Below are 27,261 nucleotides of genomic sequence, written 5' to 3'. Positions count from 1 at the left end.
GTAACTTTTCATAGACAGCTCACATAGCCTTATGAAAAGTACATGAGGTACTCTGATTTTGAGCCAACACAAGAAAAGCAGGGGTGGTGGTGTAACTTTATTTAATGGTGTTTGTCCACGATCTCACTGTTATATTCTTCAAAGGAAGAGGGTGGCTCTCCATTGCAAGGTGTCTACAAAAAAGTCACATTGGAACTGAGCCAGCAAGTACCTGCTTGGGTGCATCTTTGCAGCCACCAGATTAATTAGTGCATATCTTTAGAATTTGGAAAACTACACACAGAAACTATTCTAATTCATTTTGTATTACCACTTACGTTTGCTTTAATTATACTATTCTGTTCGTTTCAGTATATTCATGCAACAGAATACAGTACAGGAAAAAAGGGGGAGGGGGCAGCATTCCCCCGCCCAAAAAAAAACCTCAGCAGCTGATCAAGACAAACATGGCTAGATAGGGAAAAAAGCTGTTGAGGACTAATGTTGAAACAAATGCATTTTTATCTTTTCTTTTAAGTTACCAAACATTAGTATTTTATCCAGCCGTGACCCTTATTAAATTGAAGGTCTGTACAATCAGGATTAAATATGTTCTATCTACACAAAATGAAGTGCATTATTTATCACTAATATTTAATGACAAAAAGCCTGATAAGTTTCTGCGATTATACCACTGATTTCCTCCAGTCATGCATCATTGAGTCAGTCGGTCATTAGCATTATCACAGTGCATAAACTTCAGCTTATGCAGCAACTTTAATAACAGGGCCTGAAACTTCCATCTACCTTTTTCTCCCCCATTTAGCTCAGATTAGCTACTCTACCTTAGACTGAATGGAATTTTCAAAGTGCTTCCCTAAAAATCCTACAGCGTAAACCACTGCAAATACCTACCTGCACAAATCTGAGTAAATTTCATCTGCCTTTCAACAGAGTTTCCACAGAAGCTGTTCCCAATGGATTGTGCCCACAAGTAACAAACGCTTTTTCTGCAAATGACAAATTCATACACAAACATGGAGCACTTAGCAAAACTCAACCATCCATTAAATCAGGCAATCAGGGTTTCCCCATATATATCGCAGTCAATCTGTATACAATCAGTAAGAATAACATATGGCTTTTAACTCTAGGGGTATATTTAAAGCATAATTCAAAACCAAACTAACATTCTCAAGTTTTACGAAATGCACATTTTTGCACATTACTGAAATGAATTTGTCTGCAAATTTCCCAGGCTTCTGCCTCTAGTTCTCATCAAAATCTTGTCCCCCCCAAAATCTGACATTTAAAATTTAGAAGATCAGCCCTTGCTACCTAGACTACTGAACCTCATATATACATGCGCGCGCGCACACACACACACACACACACACACACAAACAAACATATGAAGTACCCACATTAATATACATGAGGCATACACCACAATTTATTTTATTTTCTGTGCAAAGCATTGTGTGTACCAATAAAATGCTTTAGTGGTAATTATTTTACCTTTCAAATGCTCAGCAAAGTTACAACTTCAAATCCCATTCTTATTCCAAAAGTACACTTTGAAAAGCTTTCATTTTGCTGTATGGAAGCAGTACGGAACTAGACTGAACAGCAGCAGAAATAACTGTTAGTCATCAAATTTTGATTATTTTATTCCTCCTTTATACATGCAGTCTAACTGAAACATCCTGGCTCCAAACTTCACTGAAGAACTCTTATATTATGAACGGAATGAATGCGTATTTTCAATGCCATGCTATCATCAAGTTCTAGAAAAATTACATTCTAGACAAAATCTTATTTCCAATTGTCATAGTGTAAAAGTCAAACTGTATGTTGCACATAATAAGCAGTATGAAGTTAGATCTTTTGATTTTTCTTAATTAATTAGAGGCTGGAGTTACAGCACATGGGGAAAATAAGTTTATCCCATCCCTCCCTCAGCCACTATTGGGACATAAATCAGGAACCCCACAAAGCTTAGTAAAAAGAGTTCCCAATCCTAATTTTCCTTATTCTTAATTATTTTTTCTCCTTATTATCTAATTAAGTAGGAAAAAGAGGAAGACACAGCTGAAAGCTGGAAATTATATGATGCTGAGCTTGGTCCATAAATGCAGTATCATATACTTTGCTGATGAGCAGTCCATGTTTACTAAACAGTAAGGTCCACCAATTTTAATGTGTTGTACTCCCAACACCACAGAGCCAAGGGCTTACCAATCAGAAGGTTGGCGGTTTGAATCCTCGCGACAGGGCGAGCATCCATTGCTCCTGCCAACCTAGCAGTTCGAAAGCATCTCAAAGTGCAAGTAGATAAATAGCTACTGCTCCGGCGGGAAGGTAAAGTGCGTTTCCGTGCGCTGCTCTGGTTCGCCAGAAGCGGCTTAGTCATGCTGGCCACATGACCCGGAAGCTGTACGCCGGCTCCCTCAGCCAGTAAAGCGAGGTGAGCACTGCAACTCCAGAGACGTCTGCGACTGGACCTAATAGTCAGGGGTCCCTTTACTCCCAAGTAATTGTGCATAGAACTGCACTCTTAAAAACGTTAGATTTTTTTCAAAGAGTATAACTGGAAACTCCTCATTTAGCACAAGCCCATGCACTAAATACACATGTTATTACATTTATGAGTTTGGGCAGTCTTGATTAATTTGAATTGTCTATCACTGTAGGGGTGCTCAAACACCCTAAGCTAAACATGCCTCCCATTGCCAACACACACACTCTGGCCATGCCAGAGGTCTCTTCCACACAAGTAGAAACCCTAATTACCACATCTGCAGTGGTACCTCGGGTTAATAACTTAATTCATTCTGGAGGTCCATTCTCAACCTGAAACTGTTATTAACCTGAAGACCACTTTAGCTAATGGGGCCTCCCGCTGCCGCTGCAAAGCTGCTGCGTGATTTCTGTTCTCATCCTGAAGCAAAGTTCTTAACCCGAGGTAATATTTCTGGGTTAGCGGAGTCTGTAACCTGAAGCGTCTGTAACCTGAAGTGTCTGTAACCCGAGGTACCACTGTATATGCACATAGGCCTCTTCGTGCCCAGTAGGCACAGAGTAGCAGATACAATCCTACTTCCTTTCCCACATTCACTGACTGCAGGGTATGTGTTTTGACTAAAGCATCGCCTGATGGGAGTAAGGGATGGGAAAAAGGACATTACTGTTCCTTGATGACTTTGGATATTTCCTGAATGGATAACTAACCTGCAAGAGTAGGGTCTGAGATCCATGCTCTGTGGGGTGGAACGAGGGAGAGAAGAAAAGTTATAAATAGGCAGTTTTACAATTTGACTTTAGACAGAATGAGACAGAGAGAAGAAACTGTGCTGCCACGAATTCATTTTTGAGACCTAATGCCAAATTGTAAGGAACAATGTCTGCTAACAGAACTGCAGTTACCTCCACTATGCTCTGCTTACTAGTAAATAAAGCAATTATTAGAAACACACCCTAAGTCCCCAATGCTCTCTTTATCCAAAGGAACCTAAATCCTATAGGACTACTCTGGAAGTTCTCTCCACTTCAGAAAAATGGCATGAGTATGTAATAGTACCAAATGGGATGTTTTCATTGCAGTGTTACAAGGAGCTCAATGTTATCAATACTTGTGCAATTCTTGCTCTATAAATCTCACAGCGGTGTTCTGCTTGGCAGAATTTGTGCCTCTAAAAACGAACTTCAGTTTCTGATTACACATACCATACTTTTCCGTATATAAGACTAGGTTTCTTTACTTTAAAATAAGGTTAAAAATCTGGGTGCGTCTTATACACGGATAGTGCATATGCCCATTTTCTAAATTTGGGGTCCCCCCAAAATAGGGGGCATCTTATACATGGAAAAATACGGTAATTCTAATACCCTGGATCGCAATGCTGAAATATTTAGCCCACTATCAGAGTAAGCAACGTCAAATGCCAAAACCTTACAAATCACAGCAACACTCAAAACTATGAGCTAAAAAAAGAATCCTAAAGACCTCTGAAATCATTCCTCCTAGCTTCCTTATTTTACTGCTAGATCTCATACTGGGAAGCAATCTTTAAATGTGACAAGACCGTCCTAACAGCTTCATCAGGAGCGAGCTATTTGATCCTATTCCTCTACACAGGTTATCTCCTAAGATGCTACGCCTCAGTGGTAACCAACACAATGCCCTCTAGCCCCAGCCAGCATGACCAATGGTCAGAACTGAGAGCAACATGCATTTATTTATTCCACTTTTATAACATGGAAAGGGCCACACTGACTCCCTGTTTTACTTTGTAATGTCAATTCCTGAAGCAGAAAGGCTTCCCTACTCCCTGTGACAATGCAACTAAGCTCAGGACCACCTCCACAAGCTTCTCTACAAGTTAAATACTAGGCTACAAATTAACTGGCTTCAGTAAAGAATACTTCTGGCAAACTGGGGCCTAATGTGCATACTGCCTGCTTCCACAAGTGCTAAAGTTCTGCTGTAGCCTTGGAAAGTGATAAAGCTTACAAATAAAAAACAAAACCATGAATGGCTTACTATTAAACTAGCTTCCTAATGGAAGAAATCGGTTCCACCCTCCTGACTGTTATCACAAAATAAACACACTCCCATATTTATGTACCTGCAGCCATAACCAGACAAAACAGTATGGAACGCTGCTACACTGCGGGCCCCAAGGCTGTTCGGAGGAGGCTCTGGCTATTTCGCGGCAATGAATTACAGACTGTGAATTACAATGTTTACACGTTGTTGGGCGCACAGTGTATGCACTGGCAGAACATCTGGCTACTCTGCTGCAAGTCTTGCAAGCAGAGAAAACTCTTTGATGGCCACAGTATGTTGTTCTGGGAACTGCTCTGGCCATGCACCAACTCACAGGATCATGACCGCAAGCACATTTGCAACATACGTTTGACAACAACAAATTGTACAGAGGCCTAAAATCTCACGTTTTATTTACAAATTCACAGTGGTCATTGCAGTGGTCTCTTACTGCAACAGAAACATCCCTTGAACCAGATTGTATGGGATTTTGATTGAAGCATCCCTCTGCTCACTTTTACTGGCTCTCAATCTGCCAGTCCCCCACCTTCTACTTCCGTGAGTGGCTCAGCTGCAGATGCAACTGTGGTTCTATACAGCTCCAGCAATGGGGAGGGTTTGCTCTGTCAGATAATTATCCAATGAGGGAAACAAGTTAGAAATTAGGGCAGCAGCAGGGGAACTGTCCAAGGGCTACAAACCCACATGAACAACCTTACATACAAGTAATACGACTAGGCCAGACCCATATCCAGCTGGAATAATGATGCGACTGTAACCTCTCCACAGTAGGCTATGCTCCAACCAAGCAAACACTAGGTTTCTGCACATACTAAACTTCTCTCTTTCCTCCATCAGAGGGAGTTTTAGGATAGCGCAACTGGTTCGGCCACATAGGGTACCTGAGCCACAGGGGGCACTGCAACAATGATGTAGAAAGGACCCTGAGAGGTTGGAGGGGCATCAAATTTTGGTGTTGCACGGGGCGCCACCAAAATTTGAGAGCCCAAAGTCCGCCACTGCCTCCATCCATGCAAACAAGACGCAGCCTCCCAGTTCAAGGACATATTGCAGCCAGGCAACAGTCCTCAATGAAGGTGCTGGGCAGAGGATGTGAGGAACACAGTCTGGAGAGAGGGGGCATGGCCTGGGGAACAGTCCTCGGGGAAAGAGAGAGAGACCTGAGGGGCACATTCAGCCTGTGGGCAAAAGATTTCCCACACCTTCATTAAACCAACCATTTTGATTCACTTTTTTTTAAAAAAAAATTGCTGTTTTTACACACAAAAATACAAAAATCAAAACACAAAGACATTGAAAAAACTTGTGTAACCCATTGTTCTATCTCTCCACTCATTAATATGATGTTGTGTATACCGTACTTAATATAACATGCTGAATGTATTAAGATATTGACTAACCTTTTTCCTGCAAACTCACCCAAACAGATCAAATACAGCTAAACCTAACCATACAGATTTACATTCTATGCACAGATTGCTCAGAAATGTCCCTCTGAGTTCAATGGGATTTATTCCCAGTTAAATGATTATAGAACTGTTGTTAAAGGTCCTTTTCAATGGATCCGAAGAATCTTTATTCAGAACCAAGTCCAAATGCATTTAACAGGACTCACAAGTGGCACTTAGGGCTGTAGCATTCACTGTGATCCCACTCTCACCCATGTGGAAGCAAATGGTACAAATCAGTGAAATTTACTTACAGGTAAGCAAGCTTAGAACTGGAGTGTTCATTTTACTGTCACCTTCTGAAGCAAATCAGCTTAAATCCAAGCAATTAGGTTTAATAATGTTGTAGATCAGGCTGCAGTTGTTTTACACTGTAAAAATGACATTTATTCCTAAAGAAATATCCGTTGATTGCTTAATATCCTTCAAAAACAACACAGTGGGGATTTGACATCTACACTGTGATTTGCAGTTTCACAGAAGATCTAGTAGCAAGAATATCCCTTTTCTCCGGCACTGTTTCTATCACTTGCTTTCACCAGACTTTAACAAGCACCCCCACTTTTACTGCTGTAGATTAAATTGAAGACCTCTTAACAAAAATGTTTTGCTGCTGTTGTTTTAAGTCAAGTGCTACATTCCCGACAAAGCACAATATTGAGATCGGAAATGCAGAGGTACCCGAGCACTACTGACAAATTAAAATTGTATCTCACGTTTATACGCAAGCATTCAAAGTGATCTTAAAATCTTTCCTCAGCAATGATCTCATTTGTGAGACTGGGAGGCCTCTCTTTTGAAATTTAGGAAGTTGCTTTTTTGTACCAATGAGTTCCTGCATGTAAGAAGCTAGGAGATGGATATGGGACAGCTGCATAGAGAACTGTGCACAGAGGTGACCTATCTCCTTGCTCTTTTTTGCCCTGGCAGCCTTCTCAGCAGAAGAGACAAGACACTTTTTTAAACTGGATGCCCGCTTTTCTCATCAGCAAAGCAAAACCCAAAGTCTTGTTGCTAAGCACACTTTTGAACTCAGCGTGGTCTGGCTATTTCGCAGAAGCAGCTATGATGGGGTGCAAAACAGCAAACCTGAACTGAGCTTACCAACAGTGCTGATCAACACTGGTCAACTTTCTCAAAAGCTTTCTAGCCAGAGGGAAAGCAAGTTGACAATAAACCTGTTACCATGAATGTCTTTTTTAAAAAAAGATAAGCCTCTCCTCCAGATAAACAGATTTTCTTGGTTTGCTTTGCTGGCCGACTGGACATTTAACTGGCCCCAATAGTTTTTAATCTTCATTTATCACCGTTTTTTAAAATAAGAGACATGACATTCTACTTACAGCTGCGTTCTCTCCATTTATGTCTCTCTTAAAACGCATGAACATCATTGGCCTTGCTATCTAAATCTAATAGTGTGCGTCCGGTCACATAAAACCACAGAGGCTTTCCAAAGATGCCTTGGGAAGTCTCCCTACTTTCATTTACTGATGTGTTAATATGCTTAATCTATCAATTAAATGAATGGGTTCGTTTAATAAAACAGAGGAGAGGGAGAACACTCAGAAGGAAAGTGTGCCACAGTGCCCAAGTAAAGACCCTAATCGTCGGCAACAACATGACAAGAATAACTGGGAGTGTAGCTAAAACAAGAGTATGCCTGAACAGTAATACAGGAAGACACCAACAACACTTTTATTTGTTCCAAGCCGCTGTGTATATCAGTTGTTTTTTATATATTATTATTATTATTATTATTATTATTATTATTTGCTTTTTGCTAAAGATCTTTAGAAGACATCTAAAAGCAGCCCTGTATAGGCAAGTTTTTTAATGTTCAGGTCCAGACCATTTAAAATACGTTTTCCACACACACGACGTCCCTCACAAAGAATCCTAGGGACTGTAGTTTATTAAGGGTGCTGAAAATTGTAGCTCAGGATTCTTTGGGGGAAGTTATCTACTTTAAATGTATGTATCAGAGGGTCAGAATCAGGTGGTGGATTGCACCACTTAAAGCTATGGGTGGCAGCTGAATGTTTAAAAGCTTCCAGAATTTAGAACACATGCGTGTCAAAGAGAAGAAATCATCACCTAGTCCTCCACCTAACATATGACATATTATCTTATATGCAAGGACACTTTTTCCCTTGGGGAGCCCTCAGTGAGGAAATCCCTGTACTTGCAACCTGAAGTGGTACAGTTCAGAAAAATGCTTTCTCAACATGGTGTTAAGGAATGCCACATGAAAGAAAAACACGCAACGTGTATTTTCTGCAAAGATGTAAAGGCCACCCATCCCCTCAGTAATTCTGTTGGTCGTAGCAGCGTAACAGAAGATAGTCCTATTCACACTTCGCAAGAAATAGAAAGGGAGAGGGGGTCCTAATCTCAGTGTAAAAATAATGTGTTTTTACATTTGTACAGTTCTAGTTTAGATCCCTGACATCTCCAGTTTAAACATGGATAGCATGTATACAAAGGATTGGTCTGAACTGCTGTCAGCCAGAGTAAACAAAATAAGGTTACATAGACTAATGTTTTATTTCTCTCTTTCATTATTTCATTTAAATCCCACCTTTTCTCTAAAGAGCTCAAGCTGGCATATATTGTTCTCTCCAATTGTAGATTAGGCACAACTGGTCCAAGGTCACTTAGTGAACTACGTAGACTAGGGTAGTTTTGAACTCTGTGGTCTTTCAGGCCGCAGACCAGTGTTCAAACAACTATACCACATTGCTTATCGGTATTCTGATTCCAGCCTGGCAGCATCTTACATTGGCAGGAAAATCCACTTGCAGTTCTTCTCCTACTTCAATGTATCACATGAAGCAACCTTAATTTACTATTAGCAGGCCTTTTGGAAAACCCTCACGGTCTTGGTTAGAATCCTGAGCCTCTTAATTGTCCTCTGTATAAAAACAAGCCTTTTAAATCAGTAGCTCTCAACCTGTGGGCCCCCAGATGTTGTTGGACTACAACTTCCATCATCCCTGAGCTCTGGCCTTGCTAGATAGGGGTAAAGGGAGTTGTAGTTCAACAACGTCTGGGGACCCACAGGTTGAGAAAGGCTGCTTTAAAGAGCGCACAGGTCTCTTTGCCATTGTCCAAGCAAAGGTTTTCAAATCCTTCACAACTAAATGAGTTTAGAGTACAATGAGGTATTTTAGTTGAACACCATATACCAGCCTTCTCAACCTGGTAGCCTCCAGATATTGCTGGACTACAACTCCCATTATCCCTAATGCTGGCCATGCTGGCTGGTGCAGATGGGAATTGTAGTCCAAAACATATGGAGGACTGCAATGTACTTGAGAAGGATGATCTCTGTCTTCCCAATGCCAGTACAGCAATGTCAATACCTCAGTACAGTTACTCTTAAAGTATATTAGAGTCAGGCCCGCTGAACATAGGCATGATAAACTGTTATATTTTATAAAATGATATCTATGATATGACTGCATTATCTGAAAAGCAAAAGGGGACAGTACAGGTCAATTGGATTCCTGGCAGAAGGAATGGTTGAAGAAAGATCTTACTTAAGAATTTTGGCATCCAAGAATCTCATATATATTTACCACTACACATTCAAGACATTGTGTAATCACTGCTAAGAAGGTTTACAGTGGAACTGAGAATTCTGTAATGCTAAACTATTGAGGAAATAAGCACTAAAACAATCATAACAATAACTACCATTGTTCCAAAGCAAATTATTAAAAGCAAACAATACACTTGAGAATCATTTTTGCATTTGTTAGCATTCCTTTTGAAAATTATTCTGAGTAGCTGCCTTGCGGAAAACCTACAGTAAGAACATTCCTAGATATCTTTCAACATAAAAGACATAATGTAAATATTTCATGAAATGAATTCCATTTTAAAAGATCTGTCAATATATTTACAGTGCTCAATCCTACTTCTGCCTTTAATTAAATTTAACATACATACTTTAATGCAATTTAAATAGATTATTAGTTGTCAGAATATAGTATAAATTTTGTTTACGATTCAGCTTCTTTAAGTACTTGCATTGAGGAAACTCTTTTAACCCCATGACTGAGTAGTACTAAATGTTGAGATGAGACTTCTAAAGAGCGTCTGCTGCCCTTTGCACTCTTGCAATAATCTTAAATTACTACAACTTAATTACAATTTCAAGGCACTAAATTGAGATATTTTGAAATGGAACAGAAAGACTAGCGGTGGCAAAAAAAAAATAATCACTTACAATGATCCAGGTATTTGGGACTTCTTCTTTTTAACTAGGTGAAGGTAGTTCTGCTACAATGCCTCTTGTTCTACATTTCAAAGTGAAAATTATTTCACTTCTAGAAATTAACTAGATAAATAGCTAAGCAATAAGCAGACTATTCTGTGTGTCCATAATATACAAACACTCTGTATGTGTTATATTGCAGAAACTGCAAAGAGATAAAAGGGGGCAACTAGTTAACTCTGAAGTCTAAAGCAATTAAATAGCCATGGCTATTGTGTGCGTTTTTGCTGCACGTAATTAACATGTCATTTTTGTGGAAGAATGTCAACGTACACTTGAATATCTTTCTTGTATTGTGTTTAACTCCAGCAAATAGTGTCTTGAGTAATCTCTTGAAATCTTTCTATATAAACTGGACAAATACAAAAACTGAGCAAACGCAGGCTACATTCTGCTTGCTTGCTTAATTCAAATCCCTCAGTATTTTTTACTTTGTACAGAATACCTTCTGAAATCATCTCACCATTATCAGTAGAGTTACTATTTAAGCAGTTGTTACAGGTAACAAAGAATAGTTTGTAAAAACATTTGGACTGTTTTCCAGCGTTTTCGTATTACTGTTTTTGGAAGTTAAACTAATTTTCTCCTGTACCCCATGGAAAGCACTCAGCAATGTATAGTTATTTAACTTTACCACCAGTTCAATGAAACAGCACACCTAACTTGAGAGACAATCATAGGTAGGTTAACAGGACTACTCACTTGCTCACTGCTTACAAGTTTAAAATCTTGCCTGGATCTGGGTCTGTACATACGCTGTAAGAACAATATGCTCTAAAAATCCACATACTGGATCTTAAAATTTAGCTGTTTTTGCTACCATAATACATAATACATGTTATTGCATGTTCCATGAGTTAGCAATACCCAAAAATAAATCAGGAATTTTTAGTATATGGGAAGTGCAAGCCAAATGCTTAATCCATTGTCAAGTAAGCCCTTTACTTCTGTCAGATCACAAATGGAAATGCTGTGTCACTGTAGCTATGAAAATGAAAGGCTCTGGGTTCAAGGCCTCATCTCAGATGCAGGAAACTGGATGACTGCGGGCCTCACTAAAACCACACATATGGCTGAAAGCAGTTAGGCTTGTCAGATCAAATTAACAAAAATAAGGGAACCTGGCATCCACTTTCTGTACATCAGCTGAGCTGCCATGCCTTGAGACATGGACATCCACCATTCTGTAGATAGGAGGCTGTGATTTGTTACAAGACACACGTTCAAAATGAAGCATGCCCCTTAAAATCTCGGACACACAGCAACTCTAAAAGCAGTTTTTATTTGTGCTATACATCTGCAATATCAGTGCTACAAATGGAATTAGACGTAAGCTAAGGTGGATATACCACAGCACTAATTGTCTTCTTACTGCCACAGGTTTAATTCTGAGTATCTGTTTTTTTAGAAAACAGCTTAACGAAAATAGTAGGAGGTACAATGAAAGAAGAGGTGGCTTTTTATGGAGTTGTGGTCTATGCTGTAATACATACATAAGCTGGTACTCCTTCCTCCCAGTGTCCTGACTGAGGATATGCAACATGTTTGTATAACCAGAGGTTCAGATAACTGAAAAGTGGTATTCATGTCGTCATGAAGCTATGAAGAGTTAATTTGTATAATCCAGATTTTAAAAGCAAAACATAAAAACAAACCCTGAATTTAGCTAACATAGATGCTACTTTAATGTGACATGTACATACGTGAATAAACACACACATACAGACATATCAGATCCTCTTAGGTGTTTCTTTGTAGGACCAAGAAACTCAAATGGCACATGGGGGGGGGGGGTAGTGAAACACAAGGTGAAGCTGCTTGAAGTTTCATTTTAAACTACAAAAATATACCCATTCATTGCAGTAGGAAAAGGCTCGTGCTCCCATGTTGTCACCTTTTAAAACAAAACAAAGTAAAACAAAAAACATGCACACATGAAAGCCTAGTTCCATATAACCAAGCCCTGTTGAGCTGCATAAAAACATTTTAGCTCAGTGCCTTGAAGTTGCAATTAAGTTATAGTAATTTAAGATTATCACAAGAGCAAAGGGCAGTAGCAGCACTTCAGAAGACTACTCTCACCACTTAATGCCACTCAATCTTGGGGTTAAAGGAGCTTCTTTTAGTGTAAGTACCTTAAAGCAATGGAATCGTAAACAAAATTTATACTATTATACTGTCAGCCTATAATCTATTTAAATTTTATTAGAGCATCTCCAAGAACATTTTAAAGGCAGAAACACTATTGTGTCCTATAAATAACCGGACGGACTTGGTGAAATTATTTCACATGCACAGTACCTGTACGTATAAAACACATTAGATGAAATGCTTTACAGAGTTACGCATGCACAAGTTTGCATATGAATTAAATAGTGCAGCCCAGCAGCTAATGTATTTACACAAAAGAAAATTCAGTGGGTGCAATCCACCTTCATTCCAGTCAATGGAAATTCTCATTGATTATACTTGGAGATGGATTGTATCCAAGAACTTCCTGCTCAAAGAAGAGGCAAGCCACAATATCAGCTTTCAGTTTGGAAAAGTTCCCCAGTTAATATTATTCTATACATTGTTTTTCCCATACTGTAAAAAAAAAATAATGTCAGATGATTCCATATTTGTATTATTACTCCTCATTGTCATCGTTCTTGCATTATGTAAACTAAATTAAAGGGGGGGGCAGTGCTGCATTTTCCTTCTAAAAGCACTGCATAAATTATAATCTAGAAAGTAGAAGTCTTAATTCTCCTAACAGTACAGAAATGAAATATTTCTACCTTTGTTAGTGTAAATGCTAGAGCTGGGGAACTAAGAAATATTTATAGCTTTTTTAAAAAGCTACACAATGCCACAAATGGTTTAATAGCATACATGTGTACGTCTAATGAACATGTGCTTAATGATATTATAAAGGTACCAATAATAAAAATGAATCTAATCATCAATGAAGCAGGTTTGGATGGTTATGAAACTGACATTTTAAAAAGGTAGTGTTTATCTTATTATCTGAAATGCTAATTCAAGATCCATTTAAGCTATTTATTTATTTATCATTATTTATCTGTTGTATATACTGTCATACGGGAATTGTTTCACTTTGTTATTTTAGAAATGCCATTTATTAAAATAGTTGTCGTGGTAAGAAATTAGTTTGCAAATAACAGTTGCAATGAACAGTATTACAACAAAATGAATTATTTCAGGCAAAATAAATAGCCTAACCAAGACTAACAGCACAAACCTATACAGGTCTACTCAGAAGTAAGTTCCATTGTGTTCAGTGGTAGTTACTCACAGGAAATTGTGTACATTATTGCAGCCTTGGACTTCAAGTATAAACACACTTCCTAGGCTATGTCCCACTATATTCAGTGAAATTTACTTCTGCATAGTATTGTGCTGCAGCTATGTTTAATGGCACTTCTTTAAATTATACAAAACCAGGAAAATACTATAATAATTGCTTACAGTGCTCTTTAAAAATGAAATACAATTTTGACATTGTTCTATTTTGGCATTAAAAATCACTCAGAACATTCTGTCCCAGTGACTGGCATGTTTTACAGTGTATAAAAAACATTGCTTTGATTTCCTAAAACTCGAACTACAGAAAATAAAAACTACCATCACAATGAAATTGTTCCCGTCCATATCCGAATAACACCTCCAGAAACCCCCAAATGTCTTTGTTCGCTGAGAGGATCTCTAACTGAAAGACTGAACTTCAGCTGCCCCCCCCCCATTTTTTTTTACAGATGCTTGAGAACTCAAGCATTCCCTCTCTGCACTTCAAGGTGTTACAGATGGGGGGGATGAAGTTGTACATCAAGGCATTGTGAATACACAACTCAGCCAAATCAGGGAATGCCTTTTCTTAAATTAACTAAGTCTTGCAAATAATAATTAGGTCAAAAATACTATCTGAAATAGAACAGATAGGCTTTCCTCCAAGTTACAAGGTTTCACAACAAAGATCAGTATTTGTAATGGTCCCATTTCTGCATAAATGAACATAGAAGTCTTGCTGCCTGATCGAATAGTCCAGATCTTTCAGTGAAGCAGCTCCTAACAACAGCCCAGCAGCAGCTTTGTTTGATCTCTCCTGCCTTCCTTAATCTGGGTTGTCAAGGTTCACTTGTTGGAGGCTGTTTACTTTACTTTAAAAAAAAGAAAGAAAGTGATTTTTCTTTCTCTCCCCCCACCCCAACCTCTCATACAATGACTAATCCAAAGACTGAGGAGGGAAGAATGCTGCCAATGCAAGATGTTAAACCTGAAATACATTTCTTTGCAATGAGATTCTAGCAGACACAATTTGAATAGCAGTGCGTGGAAAGTCCCCCTCCCCAATATACACACCGCCCTGTCGTTCTGCACAGTGCTAAGATGGTTAAACAAAAAAATAGAAGAGAAGTTGAATTCTACATTTTTTAAGCAGTTCAAATTTATTTACTGTTCTCTTATTCTGATTTGCAATCCTGCTTCTCAAGATTCACGGGCTAGTTGGTTGGTTGGTTGGTTTCTTGCTTGCTCTTAGCAGAACTAACTGGATCTTTGGGGGGAAAACCTGTCCTTTAAAAACTTGGGAAAAACTCAGGTTCTTTAAAAAAATATGAACAGTTATTTTTGGATTTTTGTTTCTTCTTTTGCAGCTTACAATTTAAGTAAGAGCAAATGATATAAGCAAAATAGCACGAGCCTTAGATTTATGTGCAATGGTACAGGCATTTCCTTAGGTCTCCTGATGCTTTATAAAATTAGATAAACAATGAACGTCTGATACAGTCAGAGAACCAACTGTAAATAAAATGTATTTTTAAAGTGTTACCACTCAGTACACGAGGACTCAGGATTATGTTATATCAGACATATATAGGCTATGCAAATATTGTTCATATTACTCATTCTACTAAAAGTGACCAAAACTGAAACCCTAAACTTCTAAGAGCAGAAGATCTCATTCTCCAAGGATTTGTTATTCAAGAAGCAACAGTAAACAGCTGGCTGCTGGGCTCATCATTCTAAAGAGCAGGGGATGTGTTGTTGTTTTTAACAGAACCAACTTTCCTGTGGTCATTTTCAGGATGCAACTGCAACACTCCCACCCAGTTCAAAATCAGCAAAAGCTGGGCCACTGCCTTCCCTAGTCCTGCCTGTGGCTTCTGGTCTTTCTGCACTCTTTCGCATGAAAATGGGAAAAAATTAAACCATGGCAGACGGAGACAGTGTAAAATCAATACACTTAGTAATCATCCCAGCAATGGTATTTTAACACAATGGCTTGGAAATAATTAATAGCGGGGTGGAATGAGATTGGAGGGGGGGCGAGAGATGTCATCATATTTTATGACAGCACTTTTGTTTTTGGTAAACTCCTGAACTCGTTTTCTTAGCTTAAAAACAAGGAAAGTATATTTTTATGCTTCCTCTTCTTCCCCTCCTCCCGCATTTTCACTAGAAACAAAAAACAGAACTGGCAGTTCTGAAGGTTTAGATCTCTTTTAGGGATGAGGTTCAGTTGCTTTCCTGTATTGGGGTTTTTGTCTGGGTAGGTTAGGGATTTCTGAAAGCCTTCACTGGTTCTCCCATACTTACCGATAGAAAAAGCTCTGCGACTGTGTGATCGCCACCATCAGCACCCAGCTCCTAAGCCAAAGGCTGCTGTTGCTCCTGTGCTCTCCGGCAGGCAAAACTTTGGGCTCTATAGTCGAGAAGAAACCAAGGGTACTTTCAACAAGTCTCCACAAAACAGGTTTTGGTTAAGAGGTGGGGGAGGCGAAGAACTGGAGGAGGGAGGGGGTGGAAATGTAAGGTTGTGTCTAAGGGAATGATGGGGGGGGGGGAGAGAAAGCCTTGGAAAGCTCTTGCAAGAAAGGGATCAGGAAATCAGATATAGTAATAGGATCTAAGATTGTCACAGACGCACACGCGCCTACACACACAGACACACACCCAACCCTCTTTCCTGCTCAGCTGGGATCTGCTCTTTTTTGCAGATGCACCAGGGGCAAATCATGGCAGGCTGCCTGGGTGTGTGAAGTTGCACATGTATATTCACATACTCCAGGTCAAGAAGCGGCAGCAAGTGAACAAGCGAGGCGCGCAAGCGGCCGCCGGCGGGAGGCTGAGCGCGGACGGAAGATGCGCTCCCCACCTCCGAGCTTGGAAGGGAAGCATCGAGCCCGGGGTGGGGGACTACCGTCTCGCCACCAAGTCACTTTAGAGGTAGCCGCAACACAAGACTCAACAGCAACCAGCTGCGGGAAGAAACTAGGGGTGGGGTGGCGGGAGGGTGCCGAAGGCAACCAAAGGCCCGCGGGTGCGGCGCCGGGAGAGCCGGCGCAGCTGGAGCCGCAACGCGCACCAGCGGGCGCGCCAACTTTTCCGAACTTGCGCCGGCCGCGAAGGCGCTCGCCCGGCCGCAGCCACCCGAGGCAAAGGAACCGCCGGCGCGGCAGCCGAGAAGCAAGCGAGCGGCAGCAAGCGAGCCAGAGCGGGGAAACTTTAGCGCAGGCACCGGGCAAAAGGTGGAGGTGTAGAACTGTGCGCTTTGTGTGACACCGGGGGTGGGGAGGTGGGAGAGAGGAGAGCCACTAGGTAAGTGGTGCCATTTGTGTGTGCGCGCGCGCGCGCGACTGTGCATGTCAAGTCGTTGCGGATGTGACTTGCCGACCGCCTTGGAAATCGCCTGCCTAGGGCTCCCTCCAGTGTGACTTTGTGGAGTGTGCGGCGACCGGGTGCGGGGCGAGGGGGAAGGCGCGCGGTTCTTGGGCACGGTTTGTGCCGGGGGGTAAAGTCGCTCACTTTCGTAACTTAGCGCTGTGGACCCGGCTCGGGTCACCACTTGCGGCCGTTGTGCGTATATGCGCGTTTGTGGCTTCCCCTTCCAGCACGGAGATCCCCCCGCTTTCCTCGTGTGGAAAACTACGGTCGTCTCCACGTGCGTGGCTGTCGCGTCTCAGCGCGCCTTGAGCCCGGCTGCGCGCGTGGACTTGGGTCTCCCTGAGGTGCGCGGCAGCGCTTGCCTGCCTGCCAGTGCAGGCGATTGTTGCCAGCGTCGTCTTTGTCGTTTGTGTCTGTGAGAATGCCTTTTCCCTCTTCTGAATGTTCCTTTGTGTGACTGAGGAGGGGCTGTGATGTTATCTTTGGCGTGGGGCGTGGAAGGGACCGGGGAGGGGGGAGAGAGGAATACCAATGGGTCAGTCCGGCCCTTGTGTATCACCATCACCAGCAGTCTGACACTGCGAGAGTTGCCATAGTCGGCGCTGCCGTCGCCGTTTACAAATTGGCAACGTGTCCTCCGCGGCTTGCAAGGAGATGTGCTGCACACATGTTAACAAACCCACGGGCTGCGGGTGTGGAGAGGTGTGTGTGTGTGTGTGTGTAGTAGGGGGAAAGTCTGACGGCAGCCGCTCCACACGGAACCAGAGGAGCGCAAGAAATGGTGAGCCGCGCGCGTGTGTGAAAACAACCGGCGAGTTCAAGTTCAGTGAGCGTGTAAAGGTGTGAGTCCCCAAGACCTATGCACTGAAGTTCACTGTACGAAAGCAGCAGAGAGGAGGCAAGAGAAACACACGGGGCAAAAAGTTTGTTCCAAGTGAGCGAAAAGTTATTTCGCCCGCCTCTTCCTCGCTGAGAAGTACCCCAAGTGACCAAGGGAAGCGCACACGCCCCGCCGGCAAACCCTCCAAACACTCGCCGGCCCCCCTCGCTCACCCCACCCCCCACCCCGCCGCTCTTCTCCCGCCTGAGGGACTTTCTTCGCGCAGGAGCGCGCGCGCGTGCGTGCACACACCACACACACATATACACACCACACACCGGGGCAAAGAGTAAAGAGAAGCTGCTTCCAACTTGCTGCGGTCGTATGTGCAACGTCCAGCGCGTGGAGAGCGAAAGGGTGGAAGGGAGCGCGGGGCCGGATTTGGGGGGGTGGGGAGGGAAGCATGAGGTGCAAATACGGGACATAAAGAAAGAGGAAGAGCCTCGGAGGTGAAGGAGCCGCGGCTTCTTCCCATTGCGCCTGAGGTGCTTTATGCAAATAGGCATGTTTGGGAGTGGGGGTGGGGGAGAGAAAGGAATGGGGGGGGAGAGAGATGCCGAGGCACGTGGAAAGGTGGAGGAGGAGGGGGGGTTAGAGTCAGGGGAGGGGGGAGCGCTGAAGAGGAGTCGTGAGGGGATAGAAACAAAACAAAACAGGAGACTTAAAAGTGGATGAGAAAAGGCGAAATGGCAAACTCACCCGCTGGAAACGGCCTGGCGGTGCCAGCTAAGGGGCTCCCCCCACTGCGGGCGGGTGAGTGAGTCTGCCTGCCTGCCTGTCTGTCCCTCCCTTCACTCCACTCACTTCCCTCACTCCCTCTCCAAGCCAGCCAGCCAGCCAGCCCCATGCAGCAGGCACAGCGTGCAACACAAGCCACACAATAAATAACAATAGAGCCCTCCGCTCGAGTCGGGAACTAGCTTTCCAAAGGGGGGAGAGCAGAGCAGCAGCAGCAGCAATCAGGCAAGGCAGAGCAAGGCAACCCAGTAGCAGAAGCAGAAGCAGCACAAGCAAGCGAGGGAGGGCAGTCCTCCTCCCCCACCCGTACCCCCCACATCCCCTTTCCCCTCCCCCCAATAACACACACGCGCGCGCGCTGGGCTAAGCTCCTCGCGGCTTTGCTCCGAGTGCCTTAGAGCCACTTTGGAGTTGGGCTCGTTGTTTTCCCCCCTTAAAAAAAGCTTTTTTTAAAGAGAGGGCGAGGAAAAATAACACCCCGCGGAGGGAGATTTTGTTATTTTTTGCTGTTATGAGTCCCTGACGTCACATCCACCTGCTGGGTAAACAAGGCTCAGTGCAAAAAGAAGGGGGAGAGGGAGAAGAGAGAGGGAGATATCGCAGTTGCAGACGCGCGCACACACAAAAAGAATGGGAGAGAGATGAGGAGGAGGAGGAGAGGGAGCGGGCAGGAGGGAGTGCAGCAAATAGGGGCGGCGGGGGGAATCTGCGGGAGGAGATTGGGAAAGAGGAGCGAGGGAGAGGGGAAGAAAACTAAAGAGAAGGCGGCGGCGAGCGGGGTGGGGGGACGAGAAGAGGAAGCGGAGGCAGCCCGGAGAAGAGCAAACAGGAGGGGTTGGGGGGCAAGGTAAGGGGAGATCTGCGGCGATCTCCAGGGGTCGGACTTCGGCTTGCTTTGTTGGATTCTTTTGTAAAAGGGGAGGCGGGAGGCGCTAAACAGAGATGAGAGTGCGAGGGAAGCAATTGGAAAGTGCAAGTGCTCTGGGAGCCAAATGCCGGCTTCCTCTTTCCCCGTCTCTCTCTCTCGCTAAGGGGTTCCCCCCTCCACCTCTCCCCCTGTGCACTTTACCCAATGAAAGGAGGCGAGTTCGAGAGGTGAAAGTTCAGCAGAGGGACAAGCCCATGAGTGCAAGGAAGCCGATATGTCCACCATGCAAAGGGAGTGCGTGGTGTTGTCTAGATCCGGGGAAAGTCTCGCTCCCTCTCTCCCCCAACACCCCGCATTCAGAAAGATCTCGTCTCCTAATGGCCCGCTTTAGGAAACTCGGAAGGAAGGGGGAGAAACTCTCTTCCTCCTCTAGCTCGTTTCGAGAAAGCGACCGGGAAAGAAAACATTCGCGAGAGGCTGGTTGTTTATTTGCCTTCTCCGGTTCCTCTTAGGAACACACACCCAGGGGCTAGCATGGCAATTACATATTACCTGCTCCTTGCGTGCATTTTAGAATAAAGAGTGCTGGGTGGGTTAACACTCTAGAAAAGTTGCTGTCCGTGCATTCAAAATCTTTGAACTTGAAACTGCTTTCTGCGGAACGGATGAAAAGAGAGGAAAAAGTTGCTGTTCATCTTTATTGTTAGTCCCATCTGTGCTGGCACCACCATCCCTGGTTCTGGCCACAATGCTGCAGAACTTGCCTTTTGTGAGATAAAAAGAGAGCACAGCACAGAAGCTGCTAGCATTTGTGGCTACAGTGGCTATACCGTTTCCGCGGAGAAGCAGGCAAAGAGAAAGGATACTTTGCCATCCCTACAAAACTGGCTAAACTTGGTTGTTTTAGAATTAACCCAAGCCAAAAGTATATGAACAAGTTTAGTAAGACACAGTCTTGCATTACATTTATAAATAAATATACCAAGGTACGGAAAGGGTTATCTCACCTGTCTCAGATTCACACAATGAGTCAGTGGTAAAGCTGTGAATAATATTCAGAGCTCCTTCTGACTCTCAGACCTGTGGTCTAACCACTAAACAATACTCTATCCTTGTAATGCATAATCTAACCACTTATTCACCCATTTCATACTATTTATAAAAATGGTATCTGAATGGATGACTACTAAAACACTTTCATAACCTCAACAATCTATTCTTACACTTAACATTGTTGGAGTTTTAAAAATATCCACATGAAATTTAACCAGTGACAACTAGAGGAAACTATTTATTAGAGTGAAATACTAGTTCCATTATAGTCAGGAGTGTATTTTTCAAGAAAGGCAAGCACTTTAACCTTCTACATACTGAATAAAAACCTTTCACCCTCCTTTTTTAGTTATATGTGCATAACGATTATCTGAATTCATTATGTGCCTTCAAATTACACAAACAAGGCGAGGCTACTTTTAAGTCACATCGTAAGTCCAATGGATTTCAGTGGGAAAGCTAGAAACATGCTTAAACATCTCCCACTTAAGTTAGAAGTGCTTAATGTTGAATGGATTGTGCCCTTGGAAAATAAGAGGCAATTTGATCCAGCAGACAGATGATACGGATTTCAATCCTACAGCAACCATAGGATGGAGGGCCACATGTTGAGATTCCTGCTTTGTAGGGGTTAGACTAGATGAACCTTGGTTCCCTCCCAACTCTACAATTCTATGTGACTCTGAGAAAATCACCATCTCCTAATTTCTCTTTGGCAAAACTAGAATAATAGTGGCCTACCTCCAAATTGCAGTGAGGGAAAAATACAGTTTAAAATAATTTAAGACACTTTTCAGATTAAAATTATATGTAGTAGTAGGTTTCCTTTTTGCTCTTCAGCTTTGTTCAAAGTAAAAAAAGGTCAATTTTTGAATTAGGTCAGAATAAACTGAGGCCTGAACTGCAAAATTCCAACCACATTCCTAGAATTTATATCTTTTGTAAAGGGCCTAGTAGAATTTTAGATTCTATAGAAATTACAGTTACTGTATTACAATTTAACTAGATCTCACACTAATCCGTAGTGGTAGCCTATGTCTTAGATTTTGATCTGGGTTCAAATCTCATTTTAATTACTATGAACTCAGTAGTCTTGAAGAAGTGTCTTTGATTCTAGAAACAAGCAAATTTAGGTGAGGAATTGGAACTGGGGCAGGAGGGTGCATGTAGACAGGAGTTCCTCTTCTCCAAATCATTCTTTATCCAGTATATGTTTGAGGAGCCACATCTTATTTTATTTTATTGTACTTATTTTATTTTATTGAAACCAAAGGTTAGCAGCCTGGGTGGCTGGGAAGGCTTACCCTTTTCCTGCTTCATAAGCCATGGAAAGACATTTTGTTACAAACATTTGTCAGGGCCCCGGTCCCCATTTGAATTGTGGCCTACGTACTGGACAGCGTTGTTGAGAGGGTGAAGGAATGAGTGGATAAGTGCGTGTTGGTTTGCCGAAACACTGCAGATACTGTCAGAAGTGTGACAAATTATTTTGTGGTAAGTGTGTGTGTGTACCCCCCCACACACATATGCGCAGTAGCCATGTTAGTCTTCTGCAACAAAAATGTCCTAGTCTTATGCCACCTTAAAGAGTAACACATTTATTATAATGTGAACTTTTGTGGACGGATGCCAACAACTCCAACAAGTATGTAATAGGGTATTTCATACCTAAATTTCCACTATACCGGGGATTGGTAACTCCTATATCATCCATTTGCCATCCATACTGGGGCTGATGGAGTTTGGAATACAACAGCCTGTGGAAGGCCACAGAGCTCTGTATCATGTCCAGTGTTTGAAACATTACTCACTTTTAGTCATGCTCTCTTAAATTGACCAGAGACGCAATCTAGAGATTACTGCATTATTGAGCGCTCTTGTAGTTTTTAGACTTATGTTGCAATCCACAGACCCGGAAGATGCTCTCTGAACTTTATGAAGTTGCCTGTGTCAGTTCCGAAGTAAGTACTTAGTAGCAGAAGAACAAGTACCAGAATACACCAACCTACATAGGAAACATAAGAATTTGACTCCTGCTGGGTCAGACACTGGTCCACCTAGCTCGGCATCATTTAGGCAGCAGCTGACCAGGGTTTCAGACTGGGAACTCTTCCCAGCCCTAAGTGAAGATGCCAGGCATTGAACATGAGACCTTCTACATGCAAGGCAGATGCTCTTCCACTGAGCTACAGGCCTTTTCCAATAGTTGACAGTTCTGTGGCAGCATATAGTAGGTCAAAGTTGGTTGGGAGTGCCCATGACAGTTTACAGCAGTAAAATACATTGGAACAACATTAGCTCATGCCAAGAGATCAAGATGATGGGTTCCTCCCAGGGAGTGATGATAGTATCATGATACTTAAAATTATATATATGCATCAAGGTTTTTTTTATGTCTATTGATTGATAAGCATGTACAAAAACACAATTTTACTATTACATTTTGTGTATGTGCCATAAGTAAAATACCCAAACATCTCGTACACAATTTGAAACAATACAGTTTGACTATGAGTCTGAGACCTACAGTGGGTGAAAACACTATTCGTAATAATGAATTAAAAGCAAAGCAGGTGAGAGATATTCCATTTGCAAGGGTGCACAAATTAAGGTTTTGAGGTTTGGTTTTTGGAACTGCTGAAGACAAGGATGTATTGTCATAGCAACTTGGTCGTTTGTAAGGAACAGCTATATAGGCACTGCAGCTTTAGAAGTTTCAATCAAGTGATGCAACTTATTTTGCATTGAACTTAAATGAGACTTATAGGAGCCATTTTGTTGCTTCCCGTTTTTTGTATTTAGTGGTGGAGTTTACTGTATTTGTGGTTTGGAACAAAAAACTCCATAAAAAAGGGAAGTTGCTTTCAAATGTTGCAATATGGTTTTTTTGCATACCAGTGTCTATTCAACCAAAATGATAGAAGCTTGCGTGTCCATTTGGTATATATTAGTGGGGAACTTAACTGCAGCTTAACATATTGTTCATTTTCAACACTGTCACGTTGCACTCATATAGAGCACATTTTAATTTCTTGATCAGTAATCAAATGGAAGTTTCTTTTGGCAAATTAAAACAGGAGGGATTTTCATGTAAAAGGAAGGATACGGGAATAGGACGCCACCTTTTGGTGGAAAAGGGAAACAGGCACATGTTCCAAAGAAAAGACTCTTCTGATATGCAATTACACTTTAAATTGCAGTAATGGCAAAGTACTTATGCCTAATTTATTATATTTTAAATAATTAAGAGGAAAATCATTGCAAATAAATATTTGCCAAGGAAAAGATGGCTTAGATGTACTTGAAGAATAATCTTTAATGACAGCGAGTAAAGCTACACCATTTATATCATGTTATTACTGCATAGATGCAGTTGTCAAAAAATCAGACACAAAATGATAACCTTCATGTTGTAGCTCATGTACCTGAAATAAAATGGATTAGTTATAAATGTGTGTGAGGTAGGATTGAGGCAGGTAGCTTTTATCGAGTCTCTTCCATTTCCTCCATGCTTGCTTCCATCATTTGTCTCCAATCCCAAGAAAGGGCAGGAAAGAATATGAAGCAAGACTGTATAGAGATGGTGGAATTCTTCGCACCTTTTGGAAGAGGAGCAAACATTCTGTAAAAAGCCAAAGCCCTTGAACAAACATTTGTTTATGGTTCAAAAGACTTGCCACCTTATTTTTTGCTATGCTGATTTAAACCAGTCGGCCAGCCCCATAAAATATGATTAATTCCTCTGACAATAACAGCAGTGGGATTTATCCCTTACCTCCTATGCAATTGTTAATTGCTCTTGAATTGTTTACTGCTATAGTCTTTTTACAAGGGCAAGGGAAAACAGAGAGAAGCTCCTTCCCTTTCTTGTCCTTAAATCCCAGGTGTGACTGAATGCTTGGCAGATTTTGGTTAGGGTGTACACAAGTTATGACTACAGCTTGTTAGTAAAAAAAAAAATTATGGAGGTGATGACGCCTTCATAATTATAGGTGTTACAGTTTTAAAGTCAGAATGTTTTTCAAGCCACTGCTGTGCCACACCCCCTTATATCCTATGAGCCATGATTCTTTGGAGCCTTTATGATTTAGGAGATGTTTTATTAGATCCTCATAATCCATCAACAAGACTGCTTTGTACCGCATGAGAAGAAATGGGGGGGGACGACCAGAATTGGTTTAAGTGTACCTTGCCCATAGGTGAACTATGTCTATACTGTAAAAATAAATAAATCAAAAATCAAAGTGGTACTACAGATACACAGTCACTGGGAGTGGTGTGGGGGGAAATGGTCTGTTTTGTTTTGCAAACTGAACTCCTCAGAGGGGAGGGAAGAGCTTTATTAGACCTGAAAACAATGGATTCTTCTGCATCACCAGTTTCAAAAGACAGAATATTAATTTGTTCAGTGCCAACACTGTTTTTACTCCTTTATTTTATACGAGTCGTTTATGTACTGCCTTTAGGACCAAGCACTCTGAAGGCAGCTTCCATAAAAGCATTAGCAAACTACAATGCACTCGTTTTTAACATTTTGCTGATTTTAGCTGTGTTTTATTGATAAACGTGTACTTGTTTTTTAAACAGATTTCTGGATTTTAGCTGTGTCTTATCAATAATTTTATTTTGCACACAGCTTAAGAGTTTTATGATTCAGCTGCCTATAGCTTTTAATAAATAATAATAATGATAAGCCAACAAATATTAAAACAGCCACCAAACCACAATAACTACAAAATAAGCAGAACCGATAACAGCAAGAAATAAAACCCTCTCTTTTTCTAAAATAGATATATAACACTTCATTCTAGAATTTGCCTAAAATTATTTTTGAAATAGTAATGGTATTTCAGTTAATTTTATGGAGACAAGCAATTTGTCTGTCATGAAAAGGCCTTAGAATACCACCTGTGGATACATACCATAATAGTTATTTTAAACCACATTTAATTGATTCAACATTTACTGCAAGCCAGTCAATCAGCTAATTGGTTAACAGCCTGGTTGGCCCTGAATATCTTGCACTGGTTTCAACCTAAATTAGATTTTGCAGCTTTAGGCAGATTGTGAATATACATTTACTGTGCTGATAATAATCTGTTGCATGCCAGGTCTGCAGTGTTCCTTCCTAACACATGTAAGTACACATATGAAGTTCTGATAAAACACTTCCCAGCAGCGCCCTTAGTCCAAATGCTGAGGTAGAGAAAGTATTTGTAAAGCAGATGGAAGTGTGATTAACTTAAACCCCTACTATGCCCACCAATTCCCTCCTCTGTCGCTCAGCTGGGTTAACTTTCAGTTTTGAAGCCTGGTTGGGGGAACAGCCAGGAAGGGGGGTTGTAAGTGGGGGTCACAGTATGCAGTGAAAGGGTTAAACACTTCCTGCAAAATGCCTACTCTGAAGTTATGATGAAGACGTGAATTTGGAACCCGTGTGTTTTCATCCTAGTGTGGGATCCCTCTGTTATTTGCAGGGCTGCCTGATTCTTTTACAATGCTATCCTATACGTGTTGACTCAGAAGTAGAATCATAGAATCATAGAGTTGGAAGAGACCACAAGTAAGCCCCAGTGAAATAGTGCTAGAAAGGTGCATACAGGATTGCACCCTTAATCTCATTTCTCTGACACACACACACCCTGCCGCCTCTTATTCTATTCAATTTCACCCTGTATAGCCTGGGTATAACAGATCTGTGAAATGGTATTCCAATTGATTTTCACCTGTATTTGAGGTTTTTACCTGGCTCCGTGGATCATAGTATTGTCTTCGCTTTAGGATAGTTCATAAAACATAAGCAGTAATCAGAAAGTCTAATGAATACATTTTAACTGCATATTCATATTTTTGAAAGGCTTGGCCTAAACAGCTTGAGACCAGGGTATCTGACGGGTAATCTTATCCCAAATGCACATGCCTGGTTCTTGAAGTGAAGCAGGTAATGGCAATTACAGGGTCTTTCAAGTGGTGTCCCCGAGTTTATGGAATACCCTCCCTAGAGAGGCTTACCTGGCATTCCCATTATGTTCGTTAAGGTGCCATGTGAAAGCCTTTTTATTATCGCAAGAATTTTAATTTTCAAAAGGCATACGGATTTGGTTTCCTTTTAACTCTCTCACAATTTTCTTTCCCCTTACTGGTTTGAAGCTGATTTTATGCTGCCATGTTGGCTTTTGCATGGTTTTATGAGCTGGTTTATATCATCTAAACATTGTTCTTTTATTGTTTGTTAAGCCGCTTTGGGATTCATCTGAAAGAAAAGCAATCAATCAATCAATCAATAGCATTTTTAAAACACACGGATGACTTGGTTAATGAGCAATATATAAATGTAACAAATAAATACATCTAGTGGTTTCCCGGGGGGGGGGGGGCTTCCTAATACTGAACATCCGAAAGACGGGTTTGAGCTTAAGGTAATCCTTTCCTTTTTGTTATCTTTTTTTTTTCATTTACAAGAAGTATTTATGCAGGAGATCATTCAAACACCTGAACCCCCACCTGCAGTCTGAAACAATGCAATGTAATCTTCCACCATATGGCTTAATTTGTCATTCCCCATGTGGTATTCGAGTGATGTGGTGGGGCAACTGTTAAAATGACCGGGACCCAATACACAATTGTCTGTACGGTTATTTTATGTCCTAAGCCCATTCCTGAAGCCACCATCCTCGCCCTTCAGACTCCCCTTGTATATATTTAGCTTGGGAAAGGGTGAAAGATGAGTACTACAAAAATATTTTGTTTTATTTTCCCCTCTCTCTCTTTTTAAAGTCA

The 27,261-nt window shown here is 41.6% G+C and overlaps 1 protein-coding gene across 12 annotated transcripts in view; it reads right to left on the bottom strand.

Moving 5' to 3' along the window:
* Positions 1 to 18,819, bottom strand: part of FOXP1 (forkhead box P1) — a 513,657-nt gene extending 494,838 nt beyond the window's left edge. For 3 of the 12 annotated variants that reach the window (XR_014165850.1, XM_081901944.1, XM_081901933.1), the window contains exons 1-2: positions 18,522 to 18,814; positions 15,875 to 15,980 (exon numbers count right to left, since the gene is read on the bottom strand). The gene's annotated coding sequence lies outside the window, so the exon portion shown is untranslated. Of the gene's footprint in view, positions 1 to 15,874; positions 15,981 to 18,521 lie in introns of all 12 variants that reach the window. The other 9 variants (XM_081901945.1, XM_081901949.1, XM_081901947.1 and 6 more) reach the window with 7 other exon arrangements.
* Between the last annotated feature and the right edge of the window lie 8,442 nt (positions 18,820 to 27,261).

This window comes from Podarcis melisellensis, assembly GCF_964234715.1.
Source record: "Podarcis melisellensis genome assembly, chromosome: 2".
NCBI lineage: Eukaryota > Metazoa > Chordata > Lepidosauria > Squamata > Lacertidae > Podarcis > Podarcis melisellensis.
The sequence above is the reverse complement of the archived record's forward strand: the minus strand, read 5'-3'. Positions and strand labels throughout refer to the sequence as shown.